General features: G+C 43.3%; 1 long non-coding RNA gene across 1 annotated transcript; it reads left to right on the top strand.

Moving 5' to 3' along the window:
- The first annotated feature begins 2,835 nt into the window (after window positions 1-2,835).
- Window positions 2,836-4,565, top strand: LOC310844466. The gene is made up of 2 exons (XR_014564150.1): window positions 2,836-3,416; window positions 3,591-4,565. It is a non-coding gene; the product is annotated as an uncharacterized lncRNA (long non-coding RNA).
- The last annotated feature ends 1,488 nt before the right edge of the window (window positions 4,566-6,053 follow it).

Below are 6,053 nucleotides of genomic sequence, written 5' to 3'. Positions count from 1 at the left end.
CACGTAAAAGCGAATTTCCCCAATTCACACTTTGCAAAACAAAGTGCAAGCTGAAACTCAAAATTCACTTGTCACCAAATTTTGCAGTGCAGTTCTTCAGCCGAGTAACGTGTACCAAAAATGCATCTAACTAGGGTAAAATGTGTGTAGAGATGTAAATATTGGTGAAATTTACAATGGAAATGCATGGTACTGGGGGGGGGGATTGCTTTGCAAAAGTGTGGGATTAGACAAAATGGCATACAAACATTATCAGGAGAAATTTGCATGAAAATGCTGGTGAATTTTTGGGAACTTTTCCTTTTGTTAAATGCAAACTGGTGTGGAAATGTGGAGAACTGAATTGAGGACTGGAAACATGAGAAACTGAAATGGACAGATTTGCCCATCCCTTGCAGAGAGGCGGTGAGGCAGCACAGAACATGCAACAGGTGTGCTTCTGTGGGGCCATTCATTCTCAGAAATGGGACATTTTGCCATTACAAAGATCACCAACGTTCTGCTGGTGGAAGGCATTTGGTCAGTTCAGCAGTACAGCCACTATTGACTTAGCTCACGGTTAGTTTCCTCATTTGCTAGGGAATTTAAGTTTGCCGTCATCACTTTAAACTGAAACAGGAAACTAACTGGAAGCAAGTGCAACTTGGCTTGGTCCCTATGACCAGATGAAGAAATCAGTAATAGAAGGACTGACTTAAAAGTACTTCTGCCAGTCTTTCTTTATTAGTATTTCTTACCTTCTGCAAGGCAGAAGAGTATTGGTGCTTGGCAGTATATTACCCAGGATTCTGACTGGCCTCCTTTAACATTAATAGCTCCTGTTTGCTGTTTTTTTGATTTCCAAAGCAACAGAGCTCCATGGGGAAAATCTCATGTTTCCTGACAGTGATGTTGGTGTACAGACATCCCTGACCATCGCCCATGCTGGCTAGGACTGGCAGGAGTTGTAGTTCAGCAATATCTGGAGGACCAAAGGTTCTCTACTTCAGTTTGGGGCAGGCACCCCCAAACTCGGCCCTCCAGATGTTTTGGGACTACAATTTCCAATTATCCCTGACCACTGGTCCTGTTAGCTAGGGATGATGGGAGTTGTAGTCCCAAAACATCTGGAGGGCAAAGTTTGGGGGTGCCTGGTTTAGGGTATCAAGGCTACCTCGGCGCTGAGGAAATGAAAGATACTTTTTCATTGGATGTGACATTTAAAAAATCTAAAATATGCAGGTCTGTTGTTTTTTTTATTTTAAAAAAGTAAGTAATTTTAAAAGCAGAGGTCTGATCTCCCTCCATGCACAGATATAAGCATGCAGAAGGGTACCTGAGAGCAGTTATGAGCAGCCTCTGGGAGGGTGTTTCCACAATGTTGATTTTTATTTTTTGCAAGTGAATCAATCACATCTCAGCAAATTTAAGGTGTGCAATGAAAAGTTGATTTGCAGCTGTTATTCAATAAGACCACTTCCTCCAAAGATTGAACATTTCGCAGTAAGGAAAGTGGCAGGAAAACGAGTGGGAAAGCACGGGAAACTCTTGCTTTGATGCAATAGAGTCTAATCTTTCTTCAAACGAATCAGGGTGAATGCTCATTAAATAGCCAACTTCATTTAATCTCTCCACAGACAAATTGGGTTGAATGCTCATTAAACAGGTTAACAGGGAACAACCTGTAAATCTGGGTCTGAAGATGAGCAGGCTGCCACTTCATTGCACATACCAGAACTTTAGGCGTGTGCAATTCATATATATTAAAGTGCTCTACTGTAATGACAGTATGACAATTTGTGGTTTGGAAAGTGGCTGGGAAATGCACTGGGAGGTGAACTGGTGACTAATGGGAAGAAGTGCAAACACTTCACAAGCAACTGGGATACATGCAGGACGAATGCTCATTATCGTATAACCATCCTGTAAAGAAATCAGAACAGATGCTCAGTAAAGACAGGATATAATCTAGCCTCTGCAAACGCTTTTTGCAAACGAATCAGGATGGATGCTCAATAAGCAGGTCATCCGGAGCAGCCTTTAATTCTACCAAAAAGGAAGGGCTTATATATACCGTATGGCAAAATACAAAGAGGGATATGGAGGTACCACTGTGATAATTTGCATGCTCCAAATATCATTGCCATTTTCTTTAGAGCAAGATGTGGGCAGCAACAGTTTTTGGAACCCAGATATCAGATTTTCAGAAAGTCAAGAAATTTTACTTTTGAAAATGAAAATTAGAAAGTCATCAAATTTTAGACATGTTGCAAAATTGTTTGGGGTGCTGTTTTCCACATCTATTACTGAAACTACTTGTTTTGCGAAATATGTTGTTCATCTGAATCACAATACTACTCTCAGAGCAACGCTCCATTAGCACCATTGGTTTAAACCGTGTACCAATACTGTAAAGGTTGGCAACTCGAAACTTACTTAAGTGCTGAAATTAGCACCTTGAAATGCAATATTACCACAGCCTGGCACTGTGGGTTAAACCAGAGAGCCTAGGATTTGCCGATCAGAAGGCCGGCGGTTCGAATCCCCGCAACGGGGTGAGCTCCCGTTGCTTGGTCCCTGCTCCTGCCAACCTAGCAGTTCGAAAGCAAAGTGCAAGTAGATAAACAGGTACTGCTCCAGCGGGAAGGTAAACGGCGTTTCTGTGCGCTGCTCTGGTTCGCCAGAAGCGGCTTAGTCATGCTGGCCACATGACCCGGAAGCTATACGCCGGCTCCCTCGGCCTCTAGAGCGAGATGAGCGCCGCAACCCCAGAGACGGCCACGACTGGACCTAATGGTCAGGGGTCCCTTTACCTTTACCTTTAGAAATGTTGGCTCCCTTCATAGTTTTCATAGTTGAAGCATACAAAACAGAAGAGCTCAGCTGCATCAGGCCCATCTAGTCCCGCAGCTTGTTCTCAAAATGGCCAACCAGATGTGGGAAGCCTGCAAGCAGGACCTGAGTGCAACAGCAATTCTCCCCACCTCAGATTCCCAGCAATGGGTAACCCAAAATATACTGCCTCCAACACTGAATGTAGTACATAGTCCTCAGGGATGAAGTCACTGATAGGCTTGCTTACTGTTACCTTGTCTAAACCCCTTTAAAAGCCCTTCAATTTTGTTGCCATTACTACACCATGTGGGAGCAAATCCTATAGTTGAAAAGCTTCCTTTTGTCTGTCCTGGATCTTGCAATGCTTAACTCCATTGAATGATTCTGGAATTATGGGGGAAGACAAAAAACATCCCTCTGTCCACTTTCTTCGTGCCATGTATATCTCCATCGTGTCCTCCCTTGCCATTTTTATTCTGAACTAAAAAGCTCCGAATGTTGTAACCTTTCCTCAGCAGGAAGCTGCTTGATCATTCCAGCTGCCCTTTTCAGAACCTCTTCAAGATCGTTTTTTGAGGCAAGATGACCAGAAGTTGTTGGGTGTAGTGAAGGGTTAACCCTTCTACAACAAGTCTACAACAAGACTTTTGTCTTAGGTTGCCAGCACAAGGAGAAATCAAACTGACTTGCTTTCATCACATCCTGGTGTACTTCCCTTGTACGCGCCTCCGCTCGAGACACAGAAGGTTAACCCTTCACTACAGAAGTGTACACAGTATTCCAAGTGCAATCGCACCACAGATTTGAACAAAGGCATTGTGATCCCGGCAGTTCTATTTCCAATCCCTTTCCTAATGATCCATAGTGTGTCCTTCGCCTGAGTCAACATCTTCCTTGAGCAACACACTTATGACACCAAGGTCACATGACCCATTCAGTTCTCATTACCATATATGTGAAGTTATTGGGGGGGGGGGTTGCCCCTAGTGTGCATCACTTTGCACTTGCTTACACTGAATCACATTTGTCATTTTCATTAACACCAACTTACCCAGTTTGGAGGGAACCCCTTTTTAGAGCTCCTTGCAACCTCTCTTTCACCACCCTGAACAATTTGCTATCATCAGCAAACTTGGCAAGCTCCCTGATCACTCCTAATTCTGGATCGTTTATGAACAAGTTAAAAAAGAACAGGTCCCAATGGCAAGCCTTGGACCAACAAATGGACAGTGAGAACTGCCCGTTTGTCGGGCCAGGCAACTCCCAATTCATGTGGGGGCTGCTTTCCAAGTCACCACACATTTAAGTGAAACCGCGTATATTTGAAACACCATTTTTAAAGCTTGCAAACACCCTGTTCTGCCTCCCCTTTTTGTGACTTTTTGGGTCACTTCCGGGCTCAGCGCGATGCACGCTTGCACAGTCGTGCACATATCAGATGCACCTAAAACAGTTGCTGCCTGTACACTCTGCTCCTTATGCTTTAAGCAGCTACTGATGCATAAGCAGACTCTTCTCCCAGGACTGTTACGCTTACTCAGGATCTTTGGCGAGGGATTTTGCTGAAAGCCTTTAGAAAATCCAAGCACAGAATGTCAGCCGGATTACCCCTATCAATATGCTTGTTGACACTCCCGAACGCTAAAAGGTTAGTGAGACAAGGCAGCCAGAGACACTGAGGTGCTTTGTAAATAAAATAACTGTTTAAATACTATTGACCATTAAAGTATTTTTATGCGTGTTTTTACATATATCTTGGCTCTTCATTGTAGATAACTGACGTTTTTATTATTTGCAAAAAGAAGCAGCAGCATGCAGTCTGTTTGTGACCAGATGCTATGTAAGCCATCTCATAAAACCAACATGCTAAAATCACTATATTTCACCGTCTTGTCCCGACACTGAGCAGAGGGGAGGGTCCGACACAGGAAGGGTGAAGTTCTTGGGGTACCAAGGATGCAGGTGAGGAGCAGGCAAGGTTGGACTGGAGCAGCAGGACCTCTGAAGTAGAAAACGTGCTCCCGCAAGGCCTGGAGCCAAACTTAGAGCCACTCCTGACCTAGCAACTTTCACAGGCTCTGCCACATCTAAGTGAAGGTATTTAAAGGGCCGGGAATTTTCTGCTTCACTGAGCCTCAGCTACACATTGTCTACCCAGATAAGCTGTCAACTTTGGCAAGTAGGTCCAGAACTGATGCCAGTGTCTGGAGCAGTGCGGTGCCTCTGCAGCCCAAGTTACTAGACTTCAGAGCTTCCTGGGACTTTCAGACGTGACTCCTCAACCAGCTAGTGTCCTACTCACTGCTCAAAGTGTGACATGCACACAAATATTCCACATATCACTTGCAGTGATGAAAGGCTCTGAGGAGGGGATATATGATATAATTTCATTTGATATATATATATATATATATATATATATATATATATATATATACCATCAATCTTCCAAGGTGTTCATGATGGCATATGTGTGTCCCTTCACTTTATCCTTATAACAAGGTTGTTGGGTTTGTTTGTTTGTTTTTATTACATTGTGGTTTGATGTCTCGGAAAAGGCAATTCCCCTCAATAAAAATCAGAGCCTCCCACAACAAATCAGATATTCATTGACCAAATAAGAAAAAGCATCCTCAGGGTTAACAGTCTTTATCTATTTAACCTGTTGTTGTTTTTCATCTTACCAATTTAAAAATTTGTACTCCTCTTTTTCCACCCTCAACGGAGTTGTTTAAAGCAGCTTATAAAGAGAAAAGCAACAATGACCCAACCATGAAAGCCCAAATTATCAAACTGAAAACAGCAGCACCAGCAATCAATAGGCTAATATTTATTCTTTTTAATGCATAAAATAAACCAGAGCTGTCGCTTGATAGTTGTTTAATCAAATGAGCCATGATGGATCCAATCGGCTCACATGGGAACAATTTAATATAAACTAAACTGGAACAATTTCATATATAAACAATTCCAAATCCAATACAGATCCAGACTAGGATTGCGGAGGGGTGGGGGAGACATCTTGCCATACTGGAGTACAACTGTGCTCAGCTCCTGCTTCGGAGCGTCCTATGGCTACCTGACCAGCCACTGTGAAAACAGGGTGCTGGACTAGATAAGTCTTTGGCCTGATCCAGCTGGGTTTTCATGTTCTTAACCTGAAGACACTTCCGCTCTCCCTTCCTAGGGTTATTGTTAGACTGGGCCGCCCTTCATATAGAGGCCTGTCTTCTGCAAAG

The sequence above is a fragment of the Podarcis gaigeae genome, assembly GCF_964106915.1.
Source record: "Podarcis gaigeae genome assembly, chromosome: 5".
NCBI classification, from domain to species: Eukaryota; Metazoa; Chordata; class Lepidosauria; order Squamata; family Lacertidae; genus Podarcis; species Podarcis gaigeae.
Note: the sequence above shows the minus strand (reverse complement) of the source record. Positions and strands in the feature narration are given on the sequence as shown.